The following is a 26,538-nucleotide window of genomic DNA, read 5'->3' on the forward strand; positions in this document are numbered from 1 at the left end:
GAGGTGCACGGTGCAGTTTCTTCCTCTTTATCTTGGAGGGGAACATCCCAGCAAGACGGAGACCCTGTCATTTTACTACACATCTGATTGATATGGCGTTCTGCTGAATGTCCACGGGGTTCACGCCTACTTCTTGGGACATGTGCTTTGACAGGTTTAGAATCCTTGTGACTTCCTGATCACCAGGTCTAATGAGCATAATGTCCTGCACAGAGTAAACCAGCGTGATGCCCTTTAGAACGTCAGCCTGACCGAGGTCCCTGTGTACTGTAGGATGAGAAACAGCAGGAAAAGGAACACAGCTCTGGGGCAAAAGGGAACGTGTGCTGCTGCTCCTGCCTCTTACAGGCAAACTGTTCTTAATCCTCCCCGATAACGGTTAGCCAGCTGCCAGATAAAAGCCCACATACAGAGCGCCAGCAGCCGTGTTGATGCATTTTGTTAAAATATCAGCACGTCTGACGCGGCATCTGTGATGTGGCTTCCCCAGCGATGAGACCAGCGGTCTGCCCCGGGGCCTCACGGAGCTTGCTCGCCCTTGCTGGGCATGGCAAGAAGCCACGGTCCTGACCATCTTCCTCCTGAGAGTTTCCTAGGGCTCGGGTTTCCGGTGAGCAACCTTAAGGAAGGAGGTGATGTCTCCCCCTGGACATTACGGTCCCCCAAGTCTGAGCTCCTCCGCTGTGATGCAAACTCCTTGCTCCTGTAAAGCACAACCAGCTGATGGTTTCTCTGGCTGCTGGTAGTACATCCATTGCTACGTATACACAGCAGCGTGGGTTCCATTATCCTTTCTCTAATTCTACGCGAAGGAAATTCTGACACCTTTACTTTGTTAGCCTAGGCACAGCTGTGTCTGGATTTCAGGTGATACCCTTGCGCAATACTGAATCCTACATCATGGGTCAGTGTCCCAGTGTTAATAATGGGGTAGAGTTGCTTTGAGCTTCCCCGGTGGCTGAGTTGTAAAGAATCTACCTGCCAACGCAGGAGGCGCAAGTCGATCTCTGGGTTTGTAATATCCTCTGGAGAAGGAAATGGCAACCCACTCCAATATTCTTGTCTGGAGAATCCCATGGACACAAGAGCCTGGCAGGCTACAATCCATGTGGTTGCAAAAAGAGTTGAATGCAAGTTAGCAATTAAATAACAGAAATAGTTGCTTTACAATGTTATGTTAGTTTCTATAGGAAGTGAATCTGTTACTTGTACACATATATCCTCTCCCTCTTGGTTCTCCCCCCAACCCTCACTCTCCCAGTGATCAGTTCAGTTCAGTTCAGTCACTCAGTCGTGTCCGACTCTTTGCGACCCCATGAATCACAGCACGCCAGGCCTCCCTGTCCATCACCAACTCCCAGAGTTTACTCAAACTCATGCCCATCAAGTCGGTGATGCCATCCAGCCATCTCATCCTCTGTCATCCCCTTCTCCTCCTGTCCCCAATCCCTCCCAGCATCAGGGTCTTCTCCAGTGAATCAACTCTTTGCATGAGGTGGCCAAAGTACTGGAGTTTCAGCCTCAGTATCAACCCTTCCAATGAACACCCAGGACTAATCTCCTTCAGGATGGACTGGTTGGATCTCCTTGCAGTCCAAGGGACTCTCAAGAGTCTTCTCCAACACCATAGTTCAAAAGCACCAATTCTTCAGCGCTCAGCTTTCTTCACCGTCCAACTCTCACATCCATATATGACCACTGGAAAAACCATAGCCTTGACCAGACGGACCTTTGTTGACAAAGTAATGTCTCTGCTTTTCAATATGCTATCCAGGTTGGTCATAACTTTCCTTCCAAGGAGTAAGCGTCTTTTAATTTCATGGCTGCAGTCACCAGCTGCATATATACACTATTGATGCTATGTGCAAAATAAATATCTAATGAGAACCTACTGTAGAACATAGGAAACTACTCAGTGTTGTGATGACCTAAACCAGAAGAAAACTCCAAAAGAGGGAATAAATATATACTTGTATAGCTGATTCTCTTGGCTATACAGTAGAACCTAATACAACATTGCAAAGCAACTATACCCCAATAAAAATTTTAAAAAATAAAAATAATAAATAAAGAAGATATGATACATATATACAATGGAATATTACTTAGTAATAAAGAAGAATGAAATAATGCCATTTGCAGCAACAGGCATGAACTTAAAGATTATCATACTAAGTTTAATATGTCAAAGATATCAATACATATCATATGCTATCACTTATATGTGGAGTCTAATTTTTTAAAAAGATACAAGTGAACTTATTTACAAAAGAGAAAGAAACATAAATATTGAAAACAACCTTAAGGTTACCAAAGAAGAAATGTCAGGGGGGAGGGGGGAGAGTGGATAAATCAGAAGCTTGGGATTAACATACATACACTACTACACAAAAGCTAGATAGTCAACAAGGACTTACTGAATAACACAGGGAACTCTAGTCAGTATTCTGTGATAACCTACATGAGAAAACACTCTAAAAAAGAATAAATATATATATGTATACACACACACCCACACCCACACCCACACCCACACCACATATATATACATATAACAGTCACTGTGCCATACACCTGAAACTAGCAACATTGTAAATGAATTGAACTCCAGTATAATTAAAATAGTCTTTAAAAAATGTCCATACACCACAGGAGTAATAAATAAATCTCAGATTGGATAAAATTATAAAGTCATACAAATCCTCTTAGTCAGATATATATCTAAAAGATAGTTGTCCAAAAAGCTTGAAAGGATGGAAATAATGTATCATACAAATATTTAAGAAGCAAAAAAAATGGTTTCATAATATCAGAGTAAGTAACCTATAATGCAAAAATTGAAAACAGAATGCAAAAGCATCATTTACTTTCACAGAGGACTTTTAAATGCATCTTAAAGTATGGTAATACAAAACAATAATATTTGTTGCATCAGGTTTCATTAGCACACAGTTGTCTTCTATGTGTTAAGTTAATCAGGAGGCCATTGGGGTTGAGATGGTTCTAATGCCCTGACAATCCACAGAGGAAAACTGAAATCTCAGCCTGCAAGTGCCTCAAGCTTACAAAACCGAAACCTAAGGACAACCAATCAGAAAGCGCCAACTAGGCTCTCAGCTCCAGCCAATCAGCAGCAACCTTACTTTGCTTCCTCCATTTGTCTAAGGAAGTCTGACTCTGAGCTCTTGCCTGTAGAAATCCTAACCACTTCCGGTCTGGCACTACCCAATTCAGAACAATTTTTGCTTAAACTCTTATTAGAGATTTTAGTATGCCTCAATGTACTTGTAAAACATACGTGAAATGTTTTAAATTAAATAAGCATAAAAAGTAAAGAATTGCAAGAGACAGTAAAGTTCTAGAAACTCTTAAACAGGAGAAAATGTCCTCTATTTGTTCACTACTGGTCATCACTGTCCCATCTGACAGCCCCTTGTGTGGCTTGAAACCTCCCATGGACAGAGGAGCCTGGTGGACTACAGTCACGTGGGGGTCACAAAGAGTCAGACAAGACTGAGCATGCCCACACACCTCAAGTCCTTTATACAAGCATGAGGGGCAGTCATTCCAGCCTGAGGGCTGAGCCAATCTGTATGCCAGGTTTGCATGTTATGGGCACATCTGATTAGACAGTAAGTAGTCAGGTATCAAATGGAGTTTATCACACCTCTTGACATCTGGAAGCAACCCATTTACTGGCCTTGCTGAAGTTTTGCTCCCAAACACTAAGATATGAAGAATTGCATCCTCCCAGTAAAAGGGCCAGATGACAGCCACTGCTACAAAATAAATTAAGGCAAGTCAGTGTGAAAATGTCTTTAAAAGAAAGAAAAAAAAAAAAATCTGTGCTTAGGAAATATTTTGAGAGGTGCAAGAACAGGGTGCTATGGGGTACTTCCTGAAAAGACTTCACGGATTCAGAAATGTCATCTTGCTTTCCGCTGTGCTGCCAGCCTGCAGAGCCAGGGCGATGCCCAGTCCATGCTTAAGCAGAGTTTTAAAATGAAGCAGTGAAAGATGGGATTCCCCACGGAGCAGAAGGCAGATAATGCTAGTATTTTTGCAAAGTTGAGAAAAGCGGCTTCTCTAACCAGTGTCCTCCAAACCGCACCAGCCAAAGGGAGAATCTAGGCTGTCAGATGTACCTCATGAGGCTCTGGGTAAAAGAGACACGTTAAAGTCTGGACCTCTGATAAGGAACCCATCCACTCTCGAAGAATGATTTACCAGGGTTTTTCTAGATTAACTTGATGCAAAGAGCCAGAAGCTTATAGCAGATGGTGGGGATCGGGGGTGGGGTAGATGGTGGGGAGTTTAAAGATTCATTTAGATTCTGGGCTGGAGTTTCCTTGAGCAGCCAGTGGTTATGTGCAGAAGGCCCGCTGTGTAGACAGAGGCAGGAGTACGCAATCTGGGCAGCGAGCAGCGGACCAGGGGACGACACGGGGCCCGAGGGAGAAAATGAAGGGCAAAATTTTTCAGAACTTTTCAATTTTCGTGCCACCCAATTGAATTCTCTGCATGTTGCTGTTGTTAAAAGATAAGATTTTATTTGAGCAAGATTCGATTTCATTCGGGCAGCAAACAGGAAGTAGTTAGGGCTCCACCCACAGGAACTGGGGGAGACTTTTATAGAGAAAAGGAGAAGCAAAGTAAGGATGGAGCTGATTGGCTGTAACTTGCATCCTCATTGGCTGTTAGTAATTGGCAGTCATCAGGTTTTGACTTTGTAAGCATGAGGCATTTGCAGGCTTAGATTTGGGTTTGCTTCCATTGGGTGCCATGGCATGACAGCCACCTGAGTCCCGTGACCTTATTATTTTAACAACTGTTCTTATAGAACTTTTTATGCTTTCAGTTTATTCATCTTACCAAAAAAAAAAACAAAAACAAAAAAAACAAAAAGTTGAGCTCCTACCTTCTGTTATGCACTACTGTTTATGCTAAGACATAAAGCAATGGACATACAATCTGCACTCTCAGGAGCTGTATTTGAATGGGAAAAGGAACGGAGGCAGACAAGGAATAAGAAAATAAATTTCACATATGTATAAATATAACATGGTGCTTAGTAAAGGGGAGCAATGGGAAAACGAACCGTTAATTGGATTTGATTGCAGTTCTACGAGGAGTGATCAGAAAAAGATTCACCAGTAAAGTGAGCAATGAAGAAGTCATTAGCAGAGATGTTAAAGTCATGAGACTTGGGTGAAACAACCCAAGAAGGGTGTATAAAAACAATCTTTTCTTCTTTTTATACTTACTTCAAGTGAGTTCTGCTCTTAGCAATCAAACAAGTTTGAATTGAAACAGTTGTTACTAGGAGTAGCTGGGGGCCCCTGACACCACTCCATTCCCAGTTCTGGGTCATAGAAAAGCTCGGCTATGGTTTGCCTCTCTCCCTTCATTAATTCCTCTGTATTTGAATTAGCTTGATTGGGTCTCTCTCAACCAAACCCCTCTTATGAAAGAAACTTAATGATAAACTTGGCTTCAAACAACACTGCACTTTTTTTGGTCCTCAAAAAACTCTTTGTATCCCTTGACACAATAATAACGAAAGTAAATGTTGCCATTTGGCTAAGCCTCTAAAACTAGCTTTGCAATAATTTAATTTTAGTCTTCTTTAAACAGGATTTAGGCAGAGATGACAATACATCATTACAAATAAATTATTTCCCTAAGTAGTAAAATATATAATAATGTCTACTTTCAGGCTGTAGAAAACAGCTTTAAAGCAAGCAGGATGTCTGCCATAGTTTTAACAACCTTCTGTACTGGCTGACTGAAGAATTCTCTGGAGACAGTCTGTCAAATATGTGAAACAAATGACACTCAGAAATCGTTGCTGTAGCTGAAGCCTTCCGATATACTTTTCTAGTACTTTGCAGAAATAGAGACTTTTCTGTGTCAAGTCAAATATTTTGTTTTGTTTTTCCCCTTCATTAAAAAATTTAGTTCTGGTTTATTTATTCTTGAAACAGACAAAATACTACCCCTTGATTTGTTGGAACCATTACTGATTTTCATCCAAAGGCTTAAAATTACTGATAGATGGCCAAGGTAATAAACAAAAGTCAACTTGAATACACTTAGATTTTTTTTTTCTCAAACATTAGGCATATTTTTCCCCTATCCAATGTGACCATTGTGATTGTTATTTTGACTCCATAAAAATCTGAATTCTGGACTAATAATCAGTAAGTTCTATTGACTTGTCACTTTAAATAGATCACTCTGCTATAAAGACTCATGGGGGAGGGAAAGTTAATATAAGAGGGACGATGTCCTAGGTAAGCCTAAATTCCAATGCACATGAATCTGTTAGATCACATTGAAGTACCAGACATGTATAATGCTGACAAAGTACACGAAGAGAAGATGGCCATGTGGCCTGGAGAATTCATGGAAAGCTTTCAAAGGAGACTTTTTTGAGGTCATGAAAAAAAATTTGTTCTGATTCCATTTAAAGTTCCATTTAGCATACATTTATTGAGTATCCACCATGCAGAAAGTAGTTTGAAAGATCACAGCAAAGTACAGGCTTTATAAACTCGAATAAGACCTCGTCTCTGATTTCAAATGATAGCAAAACTCCTGGGAGTAGGAACCACTATTTATGCAAAGACCAGACAGATGAAGAAGGAGGGCCATGAGCTATAATGTGATTAGTCTCAGGTTTCCTTCCTAGGACATTTTATTAAGTGAACACTTCCTTTAAAATCTGTTCTAGTGATGCTATCGAAGAGAGAACCTATATGGAATTTACTAATAAGGCCAATAGGAAGCACCAATTTTTAAGCCTACATGTGTGCATGCTAAGCCACTTCAGCCGTGTCTGACTCTGTAACCCTATGGACTGTAGCCCACCAGGCTCCTCTGTCCACAGGATTCTCCAGGCAAGAACACTGGAGTGGGTTGCCATGCCCTCCTCCAGGGGATCTTCCTAACCCAGGCATCGAACCCTTGTCTAATACGTCTCCTGCATTTGCCTGCACCAGCACCACCACCCCAAATTAGAAAAGTGGTAAAGTGTAGAGAAAATGTTAAGTGAACCATTGTACATACAATGGATTACCACACTTTAATTTTCTACTGTGCTATACCCATTCTATAGCAACACAAAGTATAAACACACACACACATACACACACCAATATTGACTATTGTCAGTAGAGACTGGAAATCAAACAACGCTTGTGTAAACTAAGAAAAATCTACTTATCTACATGATATACAAATAGTTTGGCCCTGTAAAGACACCCAGCAGAGAGTTTAGAAATATTCTTTTAGGACAATGCAAACTTCCTGGGCCCTAAATCTCACCACTTTAGCACAAAGGGAATGATGACAATAATCTAGACTGAAAATGTCAATCAGAAGTTCACAATGAGATATCATACACTAAAGATCTGTATGACTTTTAAAACCACTTTTCTTAATCTCTTTCATAATTCTTCTAACTTCCCTCAATCTGAGAAATTAGGGAAACAAAGAATCAGCACAGAGTTGAATGTTACGGGCAGCCTGGATGGGAGGGGAGTTTGGGGGAGAATGGATGCATGTGTGTGTATGGCTGAGTCCCTTCACTGCTCACCTCAAACTATCACAAACACTGCTAATCGGCTATACTCCAATGCAAAGTAAAAAAAGTTCAATTAAAAAATAAAAGGGAATTAGAAACAATCATTTAATGGGATACATCTATTATAATGATCTGATAACACAGCCCCAAAGGACAAGAAAGACACTTCTCCAAAAGCAACTTCGTAATCCAGGTGAGTATGGTAACAGAAAATAAAGGAAAGCATTTGGTCCTGTAGGGCTTCCCTGGTGGCTCAGAGGTTAAACCATCTTCCTGCAATGCGGGAGACCTGGCTTCAATCCCTGGGTCGGGAAGATCCCCTGGAGAAGGAAATGGCGACCCACTCCAGTATTCTTGCCTGGAGAATCCCATGGATGGAGGAGCCTGGTGGGCTATAGTCCATGGGGTCGCAAAGAGTCGGACATGACTGAGCTACTTCACTTTCACTTTTGGTCCTGTGGTGGAAGTATGGTTAACTAAATTAATGATTTGATTTTGATATGACAAAATTAAAATAGATAACATTTAATTTTTCGGCATCCACGTACACTTAAGTAACAGAAAGTAAAAAGAAATCATTGTCTCATTGTCATGAGACATCCAGAACATGTAGAACTGCTCAGAATGTTTCTAGAGAACATTCTGATGCTCTATTAATGACATTTTTTCTTTCAAGTCTGAGGTCTGTATAATCTATCCTTTAGCTTTCTGTTTGGTTCATTTCCTAAGATTTTAAGTTCACTGGGCGGGTTCACTTATATTTAGCTCCCAAAGTACAAGAAAATGCTCTAATTCAAAGGGGTGTGCAATGCTTGTTTCAAAGCTGAAAATCAAAATGTAATTCATTCATTTATTTTCAGATTGATTAGTTGTCTACTGGAACAGTCAACAAAAGATGGCTAATTACAGAAGATTGAGATAGAAAGGGTGCTATTTGCACATAAATAGTGTTTCCAAAATGGGAAATCCAGGGGGAAAAATCACAGAACTTAAGAGAGGATTGAGTAGGACTAAGTTCTCTCCCCTTCATTGTGAAAGTTATATCATGATTTAAAAGAAAATCTGTTGGTTACCTTAGCCAGAAAAGGTAGTTGGACACAGGTTAACTGTTGCAGCACAAGGGTTTTTATTAATTTTCTATTGAGTCTCCTGTAGTTTGAGAATAGGAGGCAGTTCATGCTAAAGTCACTTCAGTCATGTTGGACTCTTTGCAACTCCTATGGACTCTTTGCCAGGCTCCTCTGTCCATGGGATTCTCCAGGCAAGAACACTGGAGTGGGTTGCCATGCCCTCCTCCGGGTCAATCCCTCTCCACCCAGGGATCGAACCCACATTTCATATCTCCTGCACTGGTAGCCTGGTTCTTTACCACTAGCACCACCTGGGAAGCCCAGAGACTTGAATAAACCTGTTCGTGTTTGGATGCAGATACTAACAGCCTTTTGTTGCTGTGAAAGGGCCGGGAGAATCTGAACCTTGTGATGATCCTGGGGAATCTTGAGGGAAAATTTAGGAAAAGGGATGGCATCTGATACTAAAATAGAGATGCAGGCTGAGGGCCAGTGACTGCTGGGGTCTGGGCCAGGCACTTTCCCCGGGGGAACTCCACCCTCACCTGCATCTCAGGAAGCAGGCTTGCACCTGGAGGGAAGTCAGGAGAGGGAAACAAAATTCTAGTTCACGACCGGCTCAACACCCCCGGAGAAGCCACAGAGCCCTCTGCACCCCAGCTTCACGTACAGAGATCTTGTCTCTGCTCTGAGGGGCCGGCATAGGACCCCGCGGGGCTGCAGTTCCTATTACAACACACAGCAGCTTTTGAGCTGCATCAGGAATCAGGGTGTGAACAGCGCAGAATTCCACCTGCTCAAGGGCAACTGTGGGCCTCCGTCAGCGCCAGGGCTGCACAGCTGGGGGATACGGCCTTGGTGGTGACCGAGGTCATGTGTCTGCTGGCCCCATCCAGTCTAACTCTCTGGAGTTGGGATGAACTTAGTGGGAGGTCCGATCGCACTTTTTCCCAAACAAGCGTAACAGTGATCTTAAGTCTCCTGAATTCTCTATAGTAGAGGAGCAGTCAGAGGTTTGTCACCCGGTAATAATCTCCCATCCTAACTAATTTGATGGCCTGAAGGGTCAGTCAGTCTAGACTGGCCCTAAAGGCAAAAATTATGCAACCAAAGTTTTTAACAAATGGTGAATCTACACAATTTTCCATGTTTTACTTCCATGTCGGTTTTTGATATCTTTGCACATAAAATGTCATGTCTAAATGTAAGCCAGAGAAATTCTTAAGGCCTTTGTGTACCTAGATCCATTCTTAATCGATATGGCTACTCAGCCTTTGAAATGCATCGACTGAGACTGGGGGCTGACATTTTTACTCTAGTTAATGTAAATTTAGATAGCCACAGGTGCATATTGGCTACTGCTTAGACAACATAGGTCTATGAGATAATAGGGAAAATGATCATCTTATTTATATATGTAATTTAAGATTCTCATTTTTCTCTGTGTAAACTTTCTTCTACACCAAGCCACCAAGGAGAGGCTGGCTTATAGTTACAGCAAACTACTAAACGTTGTTACACAGAAATTTCTTTATTAGATGCTGGGCAACTGGAGAAAAGGCAAAAAAAAAAAAAAAAAAAGTACCCAAATGCAGGCAGAAGAACAAGCAAACAGTACTGATTAATCGTCATTATATCTAGAAAACATTAGCTTCTGATTAATTGTAAATTGACTAAGGCATAACCCAAGATCCTCAGAAGTGTCAAATAAGCAAGGTTACTTAGTCATTTTGAAGCAATTCATTGATTATCCACTAAGGGAAATATTTTTATCAAATACTGGAAAGGACGGGTTAGAGAATAGATTTTGTTTTGCTCTTTTCCTGCACTTTAACTTTACCTAACTTCTCGTCTATAGCCATTTTGCAGTTTTTCTATTCTCCAATAAATGCTGATGGAGACAAGTATGTCAATAATATCTATATTCTACCATTTTGATGAGTAATCTTCTTCTCCATGACAGCTAATGTTGACCACTTTAAAATTATGACTCTACATTTTAAATTCATGTTTTCATTGTTCTTTACAGAATGCAAAATGTGAGCTCTATTTTTAGCATCAGGACCACTTCTGATGGATGTAAATGGTGGTAGACACACTGCAACCCAGAGGAAAGACTGACAGTCTATATCAGTTCCCTGATTTGTGGAATATTTCACTCTCCTGGGTCAACTTGAAGAAAAAGAAGCACTTAGGATATTAGCAATGACAACTTGCCATTTTCTATTCGGGTTAAACCAGTATGAGGGTAGTTTCAAGCCCTGAGTCATACTCTAATTATCACATACTCCTGACCTATTGGTAGACGTACGCAAGAATGTGGATTACATCTCAGGATTTGTTCAGCAGCAGCAGTTGATGAACAACAGATTAGAAGGGAATGAGACTAGCATTAAAAAACACTGTTGCGTCTTATCCAGACTTTATTCTACTTCACCCAATTCAGAAACAGTCATCTAAAATATGTCATTTCGAGTGCACAAGAGTTATTGGCACCCTTGCATGTAAGATGCTAAAGAGTTTTCTCCTCTGTGCAATAAAAAAAAAAGAATGTATTGGTTAAAAATCCAGGATAAATCACATTTACTTGCCTTTTACCTTCAGTGCTTCTCATACTTGTAATGGGTAGTAGTAACATTATGAAAACTTTGTGAAAAGACCTGGATGACATCTGAACAGAATCACCTGTGAAATAAATCTTTACACACACCAGTCTCCAATCCTTTTTAGCTGTGCTTAAACCTACCTCTTGTAGTTTCTTAAAAATGTGGTTTTTTAAGAAATGCTGCTACTTTCTACTGATATAAAGCTGGAGAAACTTTTCTAAGAGTTTATTTCAAATTTGTACATTTTAGAAATAATATTTATGAACAGTAAAAATGATTGTTATCAGATCTGTTATACTCTTCGATGGTAAATTAGGGTTATGACATTGGACCCTGTACCAAAGCATATGTATCTTTCGAAAAACTCCACTAGGTGAGGGCCATAACTTTCCCACTGCTATGGACAGAATGTGTCTCCCAAAATTCATGGTGCATCCTAACCCTTAATGTGACTTATTTGGAGACAGGATTTCTTAAAAGGCAATGAGTGGATGAAGCCCTAAGGGTGAAGGGCCCTAAGCCAATAGGACTGCCATCCTCATGAGCAGAAAGTACATGTTCACACCTTCTACAAGCAGGCAAGAGAGCCTTCCCCAGAATCCAACCACACTAGCAACTTGATCTTGGGCTTCCACCCTCCAGATCAACCACCACCATATTTTGTAAAGACAAATCTACTTATTCCTCATAAGAGTAAGATAAAACACGCCCCATGTCCTCCTTGTGTGTGCATATGAATGGATGGCACCATACCTAGATATAGAGCATAGAACATGAAAGGGAAAACCCGGATGGGATCATCCTTGCAGAAACAAAGATTGGTAGAAGACAGTAAACAAAGACAGGATCGTTAGCAGAAATATATTCTATAAATATCAGACTCTAGCATTACAGATTGACCGAATTGGGTATACGTGACACCGAAATCCAACAGAGCACAAAATCTGCTACTCAGAGTAAAACTAACTCAGTGCGTGGAAATCGGGCATGCCATAGTGTTACAATACATCTACAATATTCATGTATCTAAACATCTATTAGAAAACCCAAAACATTCATCTGGCCAGAACATCACCTAAGTGTTTCCCTGCATTTCATTTAGGAGTTTAACAACACTACCACTTACTTGGAGGGTTGTTGTTTTCGTTGCTAAGTCATGTCCGACTCTTTGTGACCCCATGCACTGTAGCCCGCCAGTCTCCTCTGTCCATGGGATTTCCCAGCCAAGAATACTGGAGTGGGTTTGCCATTTCCTTCTCCAGGAGATCTTCCCAACCCTGGGATCAAACCTGTGTCTCCTGCATTGGCAGGCGGATCCTTTACCACTCAGCCACCATGAAAGCCCTACTTGGAGGGTAAATAAAAACAAATGGCTTTTACTTCAACATCCAGTAACTTGCAAAAATCCTAAACAATTGATCTTAATCAACAGATTTGTTTCTAAGTTTAAGAAATTCCTTTTGACAGCATCCATATGGCATCATTTATTAGTGCAGCCCATACTATAAGTCTTATCCTCAATCACTGTATCAAACAGATAAGATTACAAATGAACAAAAATAATCTGTCTGTGACATGAGGGAGCTTATGTTCTAGACTGAGAGCGTCCCCGACATGGTCCTGTGAGCAACTCCTCTCCTCTGCTCTGCGCCAGAGTGTCGGTGGCCACGCAGTTCCAGCCTCCCCGTACCTTATCACTCACCTCCGTCCCTCATCACCACGATATAGATGCCCCTACGGACATCACTAAATCTCCCTCTTTCTCCCAAGATCTACAAAGCCAGTTCTCCTGCTGACCAAATATACAAAATGTCCGAAATGTTAATTCCAAACTGTTCCAAATCAAACAGGGTTCTGTTTTTCTTTTTTCCAGTAAAGAAGAGCTGACATCCAAACCAGATAGATGACTTTGTTAGCCTCATCTTTGATTTCTGCTCTCTATTCTCCCACAATTCTCAAAACTCTTTTTCAATCCCTTTGTCCCATCCCTGACTCCACTTGACCAACATTCAACTTTTATCTTCAGTAAATCTTCCTCACTGTAAACAGTTGTCCTACTAAACAACTGTTTTCCCAAATTTTCTCAATATTACCTTTCCACTTTCAAATGCTCCATGCCAGAAGCTTACAGGGTTTTAGCATGGCATCTAACAAATTCTTCTACCCAACATTATTCCATTACTTCATTATTAATATTCCCTCCTGTTTCCACCTGCTCAATCCCTTCCCAAGAAACCTGGTGCTCATTCATTCCAAAGACATGCCTGTGTTTGTACTGCTTTACAATCGCCTGTCCCCCACCGTGAATGTTGCTTCTTTATCCCCAAACACATGCATTCCAGAGCATGGAGGAGCTGACCACCAACATATGCTCTCACATCGCAACAGCTAGTATGTGTAGCTGGTACTGAAGCCACATTCAGGACTTTTAAGAATAGTATTTAGTTTCTTCCCCCAATTCCTACCACACAACTTAGTGAAAGGTAAATGCTTTTTAATCATTTGTTAAAATGAGTTTAATCTAATTGCCTACCAAACAATTTGAGTTCTAAAAAAGGACAATATAGGTAGTTTCAACCACTCTACTCCATTGCTGTTTAAATACTTTGGGCTTTATTTTTGCATCTCACTGCACTGGCCTAATCTTTAAGTCTTTTAAGTTAAATATTCAGAAAGATTGGCCACGGATATGGGTTGCTATGGTAACGTGATCCTTCCAGTATCTAACGCTCTTAAAACTTTATGAGTTTTCTGAATATAAGAACCCTGGAATAAGCATAGCCTTGATGCATTAGGTGCAGCTATATATTTTTGAAAGTTGTACCTAAAGGGAAAAATAAAGATAAATTCATATTCATGTAAGAAAAACAGTAAACTAATATTCATGTAAAAATAATATTCTTTGTAAGAAGCTTAGGGCTCACAAGTATCATGGGACTAGAAGCTGACCCTACTCACTGTATATACATATTTTGAAAATACATACTATATATATATATGCTTGTTTGAAAATTTCTCACTACATAGATGCTAAGCAATGTGAAATCAATATCACTCATATAAGATTTTCTGAGATTTATGTATCTACTGTGTTACATCACAGCAAAATTACTTCTTATCAAAAGAATCTTCTTCCATTTAACACCTATCTACAGCCGAAGAACTGAGCTTGCATACAGCTAGTTACTAAATCACAGTAATTTTTGTGGTTTATCATACATACAGACCTCATTTGATTTAAGAAATAGCTAAATAAAAAATAAAGACCTCTTAACTAAGAAGTCTAATATTGCAAAATTCAAAGGTCTTTAATTAGCATAGTTACACTTGATTATTCATATTTAAATATAGCTTAATGCATCTCTGTAAATGTGTTTTTAAGCTAGTGAATTTACCCAAAATATAAGCCTCATGAATGGTTTATTTCAAAGCTATTAATATTATTTTTATTCTTAGGTACATACTATTTTTAGTTGCTTTGTGTATCAATGCCTGCAGATAACAAGATAAAGAATCCACAAGATATCTAAATAAATATTGTGCTTATGCATGGCTAATGATATGGTTAATCATAAACGTGATAAAATTTGGAATTTTCTCAAATTTTAGAGTTTTGTTTAGATTATTTTGGCACTATATTAACAGTAAAAGAATTCAATGTACCTTGAAAAATGAAACAGATTTTCCCCCATAGACATGATGCTTCACATAAAATTATGAAGTGAAGAACAATATAACCTCAAAGAATAAAAAAATTTCTTTGTATTCATCCATTCTAATGAGAGAGTGGCAGGCACATGTTGCTTTCTGTTTGTTATCACCCTACGGCTTTGGTCAAAAGCTTCAGTTTTCAAATGCAGAAGACGGTAGCAACTGACTGTATCAGTCTATATCTAATTGGATAATTGCTCATTTTTCCCAGAGTACTTGTTATAGTAAATGGCAGTTCATGGAGAAAGCTTGGAAACTGCATAACTTAGAGAAATGATGGCTTGTGTTGTCTGCTACAAGCTGGTTTGTGAAGATCTACCAGATGACCACTTAGAGAGCAACATTGTTCCATGTACATTCAAGAGTTCCTTGGGTTCTTTCCTAAGGACAGAGTACTCTGTTGAAAAGTTAAAGGATCTACATCCAAAGTGGTTTTTAAAAAAAAAAAAAAAAACTTATACTAATTCACATTTTCATAGAATCCTTGCTTGAAAAAGGTAAAGAAAACATATTTCATAGTAACAGATTATTTAGAACTCTGAATGAGCACCTTCATTGAATACCAAAAGCTCGAGATTTATTCTTACAAAACTACATTTGGATCAATTTCAACTCTCCCCAAATTGTTTTTTTCCCTCATAGGGATCATTAAAATTATGTTTGATGTTGTTGTCCATGTCTGTAGCTACATCTCTATATCCACATCTAAGTGTGAGCTTGCGTGCTCACTCAGTCACGCCCAACTCTTTGTGATCCCATGGACTATAGCCCACCAGGATCCTCTGTCCATGGGATTTTCCAGGCAAGAGTACTGGTATGGGTTGCCATTTCTTTCTCCAGGGGATCTTCTCGAACCAGGGATCAAACCTGAGTCTCCTGCCTTGTGGGCAGATTCTTCACCATCTGTGCCACCAGGGAAACCAAAGGGTGTATATACACCTACATCTATACCATCTATTAGCATATGTGCATATGTATTTATCTGAAAATATGGTTTTAAATACATATATATGATCTGAAAATACGCTTAATAAACCATGTCAGAAGCTTCTCAGGGAGAATAGTTTATGAAGTATCATTGTTAAAAAGGTTTAAAGTCTTCTTAAATATAATGTAATAGTTTACACTAACAATCCATTTAGCTAGAAATCATAGTCTCTGAAATAAGGCCAAGTCAGAAAATATTCATAAAGAAAAAGGTGTTCAATTAACAGCTGCAGTTGTGGTTGAAAAGCAAAACCACAATTTAGGGCTGAGATGACTGAAAGTAAAACAGACCAGTAAGAAGAATAGTACTCATGGAAGTGGAAATGGGGCTCCCCTGAAACCTTCCCCCAACCACTCAGACACATTTAGAAATGCAATCTGGTAGATATCAGGCTAGAGGTTAAATCACTCATCTTACAATGTCCTCTCACCTCATTCTCTGCATTACATATTGAAGAGAAATGGCCACTTGTTCTTGTTCAGTCGCTCAGTCATGTCCGATTCTTAGAGACCCCATGGACTGCAGCACACCAGGCTTCCTGGCCATCACCAACTCCTGGAGCTTACACAAACTCATGTCCATTGAGTCAGCGATGCCACCCAGCCATCCCATCCTCTGCTGCCCCCTTTCTCCTTTCACCTTCAATCTTTCCCAGTGTCTTTTACCAATGAGTCAGCCCTTCGAATCAGGTGCCCACAATATCCACTTGCTATCATCATCTAGACTTAGTCCTCCGATTCAGGCATCTTTTGCTTTTTTTTTTTTTCCAGCTGTTTTCTAAAGAATGCTCCTTTTTTTCAGGGTCAGAGAAGATATAACAAGTTTTCTGTAACAGCAACTAAGCAGATTCTAAACCAAGACATTTCTCATCCATATAAAATAATAGTATCGCTGGCTGATGTGTGTAGATATCAGCAAATTATCTTTCCACTAAGGAATCCATCAAGAGAACACAGCCACTATAATCAAGAGCTCATAACATCGATGAAATCACTGCTTGCTTTTGACAAAACAACCTACTTAAAATTTTCAGCATCTAATTAACACCCTTGATCAATGCCATTTTACCATATTAGCACATCATTCCGCAAATGCTAATGGTATATTAAATGCGTTTGATGGATAATACAGCAGTGAGTTGCAATCTATTTCAGCTGAAAATGATAGGTATTATTTTAAGCTCTATATCCACTGCTCCGTGGATTGCACTGTGTAATTTGCTGGATTCTCCGTCTGTCTTTCACAAACACTGCAAAGAATTGTACTCGGAGAATAAAACTGCATTATGTCATCAGAAACAGAGACGCAGACCTAGAGGACAGACTTCGGACCCAGCGTGGGGAGGAGAGGGTAGGACGAACTGGGAGAGTAACACTGAGACACACACACCACCTAAGGCAAAAATAGATGGCTAACGGGAACTCGCTGTTAATACAAGATGCCCAGCACAGTGACCTGTGACCACGGCGGGGCGGAGGGGAAGGTCAAGCGGGGGGAGACACGTGTACACCTATGGCTGATTCACGGTGTTGGACGGCAGAAGCCCACACAAAATTGTTGAGCGATTATCATCCAGTTAGGTTTTAAAACGTCAATGTTTTAACCCTTAAAAATCACTCACTGGCGAACAAAGCAGAATATCTGAAGAAGTAGTACAGCCTGTAACTTAAGAACGCTTTGTCTTTTTCAGAGAGAATATTCCGACACAGGACGAGGACGATCACGGAGGAGTGAGCAGCTCTATCTGAATCAGGAATCTCAGGTCCCCTGGGAAGGAAGATTCTGAATCCCGTATTTCTGAGATTCAAGGTGAGTGGAAACTTTCAGAGTAGATCCCGGGGCACTAATCAAGGAATAGTGGCTAAGAAGAAATGGGGTTGACAGGAAACAGTCACCACGGGAAGGAAAGCGAGGGATCCAGATTCTGCCTGCTCTGTAACGAGAGCGGGTGAAAGCGCAGCGGTCTGGGGTCCTGACAAAGAACATCCTGAAACCTTTTCCACCACTGGGCCGTCCCATCCCGACGGCAGGCTGCTCGCTCCCCGTCCCCTCCCACCTCTGCTCATCGACTGAGCATGTGGGCTGATGGGAAAGCAGAAGGGCCAGCAGCCTTGCCTTGGAAAACAACCGCAGCTTTGGGATGGTTTCCTATCAGTAAGAGACAGACTCTCATTCATATCATTCTGCTGCAACAAGTTGTAAACAATCTTTTCAGTATTTTTAGGTTTCCAGGAAACCACACCAAAGAGGCTGGCAAGAAGTTTTTGTCACTTTGATAGATTCATCCAACCTCAGAGCAGGCTTATCAGAGCTTTAATTTCAGTGGCTCAAAGGAAGACACGACTGTCCTTACTTAAGACTGAAAACAATGCTTTCAAAGGGGAAATATGCTGGACTCCCTTCTAATACAGCAGGGAGGGCCTAAATTGTTCTTTGAATTCTTAACTGGCCACATTTGCAAATTTACATTATAAAGCAATATGCTCCAGGTAAACTGATCAATCTATTGCCTGACCTAAACCCTTAGCTAAAGGAGTATTGCATGCATTCATGCTTAGTTGTTCAGTCATGTCTGACTCTTTGTGACCCCAGGGACTATAGCCTGCCAGGCTCTTCTGTCCATGGGATTTTTCAGGCAAGAATACTGGAGTTGGTTGCTATTTCCTCCTCCAGGGGATCTTCCCAACCCAGGGATGGAATTCACATATCTTGTGCATTTAGACAGGCCATACTGAATCCCACCTAAGATCTAGACCTCCTTCTCTTTCCTCTCCTGTATACCAGCAACCCAATGTCCTCCAATAATTAAAATCAATCATCCAGTAAATAGGATGACTTCCTTCTCTGCCTATTCTGTCAGCATGGGCCGTGCTGGACCTGAATGTGCAGAATTTGTCTCTTGACTTACGGAAGCATAACTGATGTGTCTGAAACCAGTGGACCCGAGAAACTTCACTAATGAGGGACGTGTTTTGTACCTACTGGCACACATGTGTCTTTTCAAGGCATCCACAGTACTTGCTACTTCTGCTCACTGGGCCCAAGTAGCTTAATCTTGTTATACAAAAAAGTGTAATGTTCAGCAAGATTTCAAAGTCACCTGTGTATCTCTGGACTTGATGATGGCTGGGAGGAGAAGGGTAGACCCAGCTCTAAAGCTGTTAAGATAGACTCTTGTTCCTTTCAGAAGCAAACTGCTTCTGTTTTCTTTACTGAAAACAGTGGCAGAATTTGCTGGAGCAGGCAGGAGCTGAATACCAGGTGTCAGAGGCTCTATTGATTTGCTAGCATCCAGACAGCACATCCAAAATTCCAGCTACAATGGGTACACCATCTGATCAAGTCTGCAGTAATTTCCTGTCATTCTCCCTCATCCATCTGGCTTTTGCTATGACCAAAAAAACCAATTTAAAACTGGGACTGTGGTGGGATGTGGTAGGAAGTGCAAGCCTGAATGTTAGCAGCCTTTGACAATGGCACCAATCTCCTGCTTTGTCTCAGAAACATGGTATTACTTTTGGCTTCTTGCCTTGATGGAACATGGAAACACATCCAAGGACTCATTTCTATCAGAAAAGATTGTAATCTAGGGGTCAGAGAAACAAGGAGGGTTTCTGCTGGTTTCTATTATCTTTACATGAGAGAAACTAGACAGTCATCATGACAATACATAGCTGCAATATCTTCCAGTGGTTTGAGTTTTCTGCTCTTGGAGCAAACCCTGTACTAACTGTCCCCTATTCCTATATGGGGAATTAATTCTAGTTATGGACCTGGAGGCTGTGAACGGTACAGGATTAGGTAGCACAGATATCTGCCAGCCCTTGTGAGGAATCCGCCCAGGTATGGCATTAGAGTAGATTTGATGTGAAAGAAGTTTCCCTAGGTGGGATGTCGAGGGTCTGCCTCTGCCACTGGGGGAGATGCAGAGGCTTTAGGAGAACAGAGTCCTCAGCCTCTGTCTGATTCTTTACTGTTGCCAGGTGGCTCAGCGGGAAAGAATCCACCTGCCATGCAGAAGACGCAGGTTCAGTCCCTGGGTCAGGAAGATCCCCTGGAGGAAGAAATGGCAACCCACTGCAGTACTCTTGCCTGGAGAATCCCGTGGACAGAGGCGCCCGGCTGGCTGCAGTCCACGGTGTCGCAGAGTCAGACACGACTGAGCACATCTGCACGCCACTCTGTCACTCGGGTCTCTGGTGTGACCCTGGGCGTGTGCCTGCAGTTACAGGGCACGAGAGGCTTCTCAGCAGCCCGCGTGGCTTTCCGGCCGCTGGCTTGCCTTCTCAGTCAGACTCTCACAGCTCTCAGTTTCTCTTTCCCCATCCTTGTGCTCTGCGGTCCCACTAGAACCAGGTCACAGTACCATCCTTCTCATCACCATAGTGACCAAGTGCCGCTGTCCTCAGCTTCCTGGACACCAGGCTCTCTGGCTGCTCTGAATCCCACCTCAGACCATGGCAGTGAGAATCTGAGAAACACAAAGGTGGCCATGCTGTCTGACACCTTGACCCTTTTCCCCAGGAGGTTATCTGTGAGCTCCTCAAATATGTGAACAAACCCAATCCCAGGATTCACCTTTGAGAGTCAGTTTCCTGGTTTGTTCTGGCAGTAACACCGCATGTGCTAATATGTCACTATTAATAAATGGACTATATTCATGCATGTAAGTGAGATGCAGGGAGCTGAAAATGGGTAACAATTCCACTGTGCATTTCCTCACCATGCCTGATGTAGTGAGCACAGGTAGTCCTTCAGGCTACCTCTGGTCCAGTCTTCCTCTTACATTTAAAACAGGAATAGTGACACCTAACAGCCTATGATTATTCTGAAGAGTAAATGAGATGGTATCTGTAAAGTGCCGGGAAGGTACCTAAGAAGCAGTATATTTTAAGATCTCTAATAATAGTATAAACTTTAATGATTTTACTTCCTATGGCTTCACTCTACACTAAGCCAATACATCTCATCTTTGCTACAACCCTATGAGATAGATATCATTTATACCTCCAATTTTCAGAAGAAAAAAAACAGGTGCTGAGGTTAAGATGCTTGCCCAAGATCACACAATGATTAACTGTTGGAGCTGAGATTTGAATCCTAGCTGTCTGCCTCCAGAATCCTTGCACCAATATGCTAGGTTACCTCTGATTCAGATGAAGGACTCTCATGAAAATTGTCAATCCTCTTTCTAGCCCATTCTCTTTGTAAATAATGGATCACAAGTACCAGCATGAGAATCTTATCTGTTGTTACCCCCACCTCCACTACTCCATCGTTGGAGCGAGTAGACCTGAACCAGTCTCCCAACTAATCTCCCTGGAGTTTATTCATCAAGAAGTATTAAGATTTCTTCTAAACTTGGATCATGTCACTGCTGTCTACAGAATCTTTAAGTAGTTTCCTATCTCAGTCTCAGTTCCATTCAAAAACCAATAGTGTTGCAGAAATCAGTAACTGAGAGGCCAAGCCTGGACAGCTGGAGAACTCAGGCTTATTACACCGGCGGGCCCAGAGGAGTTAAGATGCCGAGTTCTGAGCCCCGAACAAAGGGGTTACACAGTTTTCATAGACCTACAATGGTGGACAACACTAGCTGCTAATAGGCTGGTTTAAACTAAGGGGTTTCTGTGGGAACAGTGGTCAGGATGGGGAGGGGGATGCCTGACCTATACACGGACAGGCAGGATTAAAGAGGTTTGCAGGGGTCGGGCAGCTGCAAAGAGCAGGACAAGGGTGAGTGAAACAAGCTCCAGTTCCTACTATTTAAGCCCCCACTTTCTGAGACTACATGACCTACGTGACCCCGACTTTGCAAGGAGCAAGCTAAGTTACAGAGGCAGAACGAGCAGGAGGTTATGTAAAATTGTAACTTTTCCTCTTCATCGCCCCCTCTTGATGCTTCTATCACTTGTAGGAAGCATCATCTCATGTTTTGGTAGGACATGCAGAGCTCCCCATTGTTTAGGGGGCTGTATTGAGCTATTACCATTTGTAACTTTATGGATTCAACCCGAGAGGCTATGAACTGGGTAACAGCATTGAGAATACAAGGGCCAGACAAGAGTGCTGCAAAGAGCATGAAGGGAGAACCGGTTAAAGGGAGAAGCCAGGACGCCAGCTACAGACATTGTTCCAGTCACCCCAGGAGTTAGCTAGTTCCTTTCTCCTTTTCACGATTTGTCCCCATGGCTGTTGGGCCATGTCCCTGACTGTTTCTGACTGGTTTACATAAAAGCGGCCATTCTTCATTCAAGAAGGGGCAGAGTCCTCCCTCTTCAGCTGTCAGTAGGCCTAGCCCTCTCCTGTTCTGTAAAACCACTTCAGCCGGGGAGTCTCGTTGGTCCCGTAATGAAGAGCACAGAAATAACACCCATTAGGGAGAGAGGCCAGGGTGGACAATGAAAATCCATCCATGTTTCGGCAGCTGGATCCTCAAGCTTCCGCCATGCATTGACCAGCCAGATGCCAGAGTGTGGCTGGAGCAGGTCTAGAGAATCCTCAAGCTTCTGCTGTGTGTGGACCAGTCAGCTTCCAGAGTGACCAGAGCAGGGCTCGGCGTCCTTCGTGGGTGAGGGCCGTTGTTTTTGGAACTGGACCTTGAGGAGGTTTTTGGGGTCCTGAACTGCTTTCCAGGTGTCCTCATCACAGGAAGCTGCTGCCTCCTTGACTCTGGTGTGGTGGATCCAAGGGATGACGCCTATAACTTTATCAGCAGTAGGGGTTGCCAGGATGACCGAGTGAGGGCCTGTCCAAACTGGCTGAAGTGGTTCTGTTTTTTAATCTTTAACCCATACCTCATCTCCTGGCTGACAGGGATGAACCCAATGACCCAAAGGAATGGGTGTCCTTTTTAAGGTTTCTCGGGCGATATGGCAGAAGACTATTGCAGGGCCTGAAGTGTTGGGACACCTCCAGGTCAGATGTTGGTGGTGGTCTCCCTTGAGCTTTCCTATCACTGGGGTGATCTCCCTATAAGATCTCAAAGGGAGAACAGCCTGAGGACCTCGGGGTGCATTTATGGAGGGAGATGAGAGTCCGGAGGAATGATGAGGCAGCTTGCTCCAGCACTGTCTGGGTGTTGGCAAGGGGATGTTCTTGTCTACTACTACTTGGAGAAAAAACTTAACAAGAAAGGTAAAGATACATGGCCCAAAGATTAATAGATATAGGAAAGCTGCTGAGGGGCTAGCTAGGAGAACGAGGTCCAGAGATTGATTCGTGACATTAGAGAAGATGCAAGATTTTGGACTCATAAAACTCTTTGCCTGAAAACATCTGATTATCTGAAGGCCTGTTTTTTCAGGTTTTTCCCAGAGCAGAGTGCCTTATTTTTTGTCTCCACCCTGAACTCCTCTCAAGGGGGTGTTGAAGGTCAGCATCTTGCAGTGGTCATGATGTAATCTTTGTAGAGGCAGCTGGCAAGGGCCAGTTTCCAGTCAATAGGGCCCCTTCATAGCCACATATTTGACCATGTCTGGGGGCATTTCATGGTCATTGTGTCCTGTGGTGCTGGGGAGGCTCATTCCCACGTCTAACAAAGATTCCACTGACAGGCCACTCAATGTGCTGTCACTAGACCAGGCCTTGTAAGTAGCAAGTCTCTGGACCCTACCTGTCTTACTAGCCTCTTGGTCCAGGAAAATATTCCCTCTTGTTGCTTCTTCCCACATCTAGAGTTATATTATTACAACTATTGATCTCATATGGAACTGCATATCAGCATTTTATCACAGGCTCAGTCACACATTTGGTAACGTAAGAAATAATCTTCTGAAACAAGCTACATAGAAAATAATATATCTAGCAGTTATTAGTAACGTCACAAGCAAGAATTTAAGTCAAGAACTTTCACTGGGTATAGCCCAGTATACCCCAGGTCATCTGACTCAGTTAAATGATTATAGCCAAGTGTTAATCTCCTGGTTGTACATCATGGAGCATCTGACCTTTATCCAAAGATTGATCACTGAGATAAGCTTTGGAAATAATCTTAGAGTGAACTTTCTAATAACTTAATTTAACCTTTTAGTGAGTCTTAGTCAGCACAGACCTTAATTAACAAAACTAGAACTTAATAGTCAGTGAAACATAATTTTTTCTTTTTGGAGAACTCATTGTAAGAGCATTAACTCTGTAGCCAGGGAAGGCTTTAACCTATCAAATAAAAAATGTCAGTCAGGAAGCCGGGAAAAGCCAAGCAGCCATCTTGGATTTCCCCTAGCCCTGGCTCCTTGATTTTCAGCTGTTGTTTGTCCATTGTTAATTTCCTGATTTAGGAGCAGACTATCGCCATGTTTCAAGGACATCAGGATAGCAAAAGTCTAACCGTGAGGGGTTATTTTTTGTAGAAGCAGAATAAGCTTTGTCTACACGTACCATAATCTTAAATAATGCTTATTTACTTTACCAAAGTAATAAAAAGATTTTAAAAACAAATATAAACCACTTAAAGGCAAAGAAATGCATAATCTGTTATCAAAAGCTGCACTCTAAAAAAACATCGTTCTCTAAACAGAGAGAAGACCAAATGCCAATCTGGTACCAGTTTACTGTTAATAACAAAATCTGTTTATCTGCTAAATCTTAGAAAGTCTTTTCCATAAATTTTGAAGAACTAGCAATATTCTTCTAAAAGTATGAGAGTAAAACCATAGAAGGCATGTTTAAAATCTGATTCTATTGCAATTGACAAAGAAACCTAGTCATAACACTTTAATATGATAACTAGAATTATAACTGACCATGTTTTATCAGGGAATATCAGATCTATATGAATTTCACATAATTTTAGGCTATCTATATTAGTAACATCAACCATACAGTATAACCTGAAAAGATTTATCACCCCTTCAACAGTACTTTTCATGTAATTTAACATGTCCAATGAACCCAGGTAGCTTAATAGCTCCTTGGGATGTCTCAGGGGCCTCTGAAGCATCCCAAAGTTAGCAAGAAGTCATGTTATTTAGGAAGTTTTGTCGATAAATATCAAAAGGGTTTATAACACTCAGTCGGGTAGGATCATATAAGTCACTGTGAAATGATAGTTATTTACTTAGCCAAAGTTAACAAAAGATTTCAAAGGTAAATATAGAATAGATCAATTAAGAGGTAAAGAAACTTAAATCTATTATTAAAAGCAGTTCAACAGCTGAAGAAAGTATGTCCTCTTAACAGAGAGAAAGGCTGAATTCAAGTTTTGCACCAGCTTACTTTAAATTCATTTAGGTAAACTTAAATTTATTTTAAACTTAGTCAGTCCTAACCATACACAAAACTTTTTTTCAGGATCCACTTTCCACAAACTTTTTAATCACTTTTGGTAACAGCCACCTGTAAATAAGACCTACTTTCTTTTCCCTTTATAAAACATAATTTTATTTTTTATATCTTCTTTATGAAAAACATACATCTTAATTCCTTATTAGATCAGCAAACAAACATTAATACTAGATATTTAATATTGAATATTTCCCAGTTTATGTGAATCTGAAATTTATTTAGGTTAATATTTCTTGTATTTAGGATTGTTTGATTTGTAAGCACTTACTTTTCTTTAGGCCAATTAAATTAGAACTCATTTATAACTTCAACAATATTATCAGAAAAAAAAACAAAAGACATACACTGAGACATACTTAAATCCAGACAGACAGATAGTCAGAGATCTTATAGCTTTCTGTTTGAGATTTTAAAATATCTCCTTGATCCCCCCTCTTTTTGTTTCTCTTTGCTTGAAGTTCTAATTTGCCCAAGGCTGAGGTCTCAGGCAAAGTTGGCTGTGTATTTCAAGGACATGGAAAGGGTTAACTTCAAGCTTTTCCTTAGGCAGGCCTTTTAGCAAGCTAGTTGTTTTTAATTGCATATGCAAAAAGAATTGATTTTGCAGTTTCCAAAGAGAAAAATTTCTCTCACCCCATTCAACCAGCAGTCATGTACACACATTCAGTGGCTATCATAATGCTTCTCTTCTCCTGAGTCCCCAGTTTTCCTTAACTGTTGCTCCCTTCCTGGGAGCTCCAAGGAAGTGATCAGTCTCCTCTTCTACCCGTTGGGGTAGGACCTCACTGGGGACTGGCCCCAGGGCCCTACCCTATCCTGTGGCCATTCCTGGTGAGTTGGTCCATCCCTCTGGGTCCAGCTGGGGCTTGGCCGTTGGAGAGTTGGAGCACTGTTCCGAAAGAGAGCCCGGAATACCATCATGTGGCATGACTCCTCATTCACCTTGGGGTTCCTTCACTCCAGCCCAGCCGAGCCACCAGTCTGGCGCCTCAAGGGGCTGATGTGGTTGGAATCTCGCTGGGGCCTTCAGAAATGTTGCAGAAACCAGTACTCGGGAAACCAAGCACCGCACTCAGAGAGTTGGAGAATCAGGCTTATTACCCCGGCGGGCCCAGAGGAGTTAACACTCCAAGCTCTGAGCCCGGAACAAAGGGGTTACACAGTTTCTATAGACGACTGTCGTGGGCAACACTAGCTGTTAATAGGCTGGTTTAAATTAAGGGGTTTCTGTGGGAACAATGGTCAAGATGGGAAGGGGGATGCCTGACCCATACATGGACAGGAAGGATTAAG

This window comes from Cervus canadensis, chromosome 23, assembly GCF_019320065.1.
Source record: "Cervus canadensis isolate Bull #8, Minnesota chromosome 23, ASM1932006v1, whole genome shotgun sequence".
Classification (NCBI taxonomy): domain Eukaryota; kingdom Metazoa; phylum Chordata; class Mammalia; order Artiodactyla; family Cervidae; genus Cervus; species Cervus canadensis.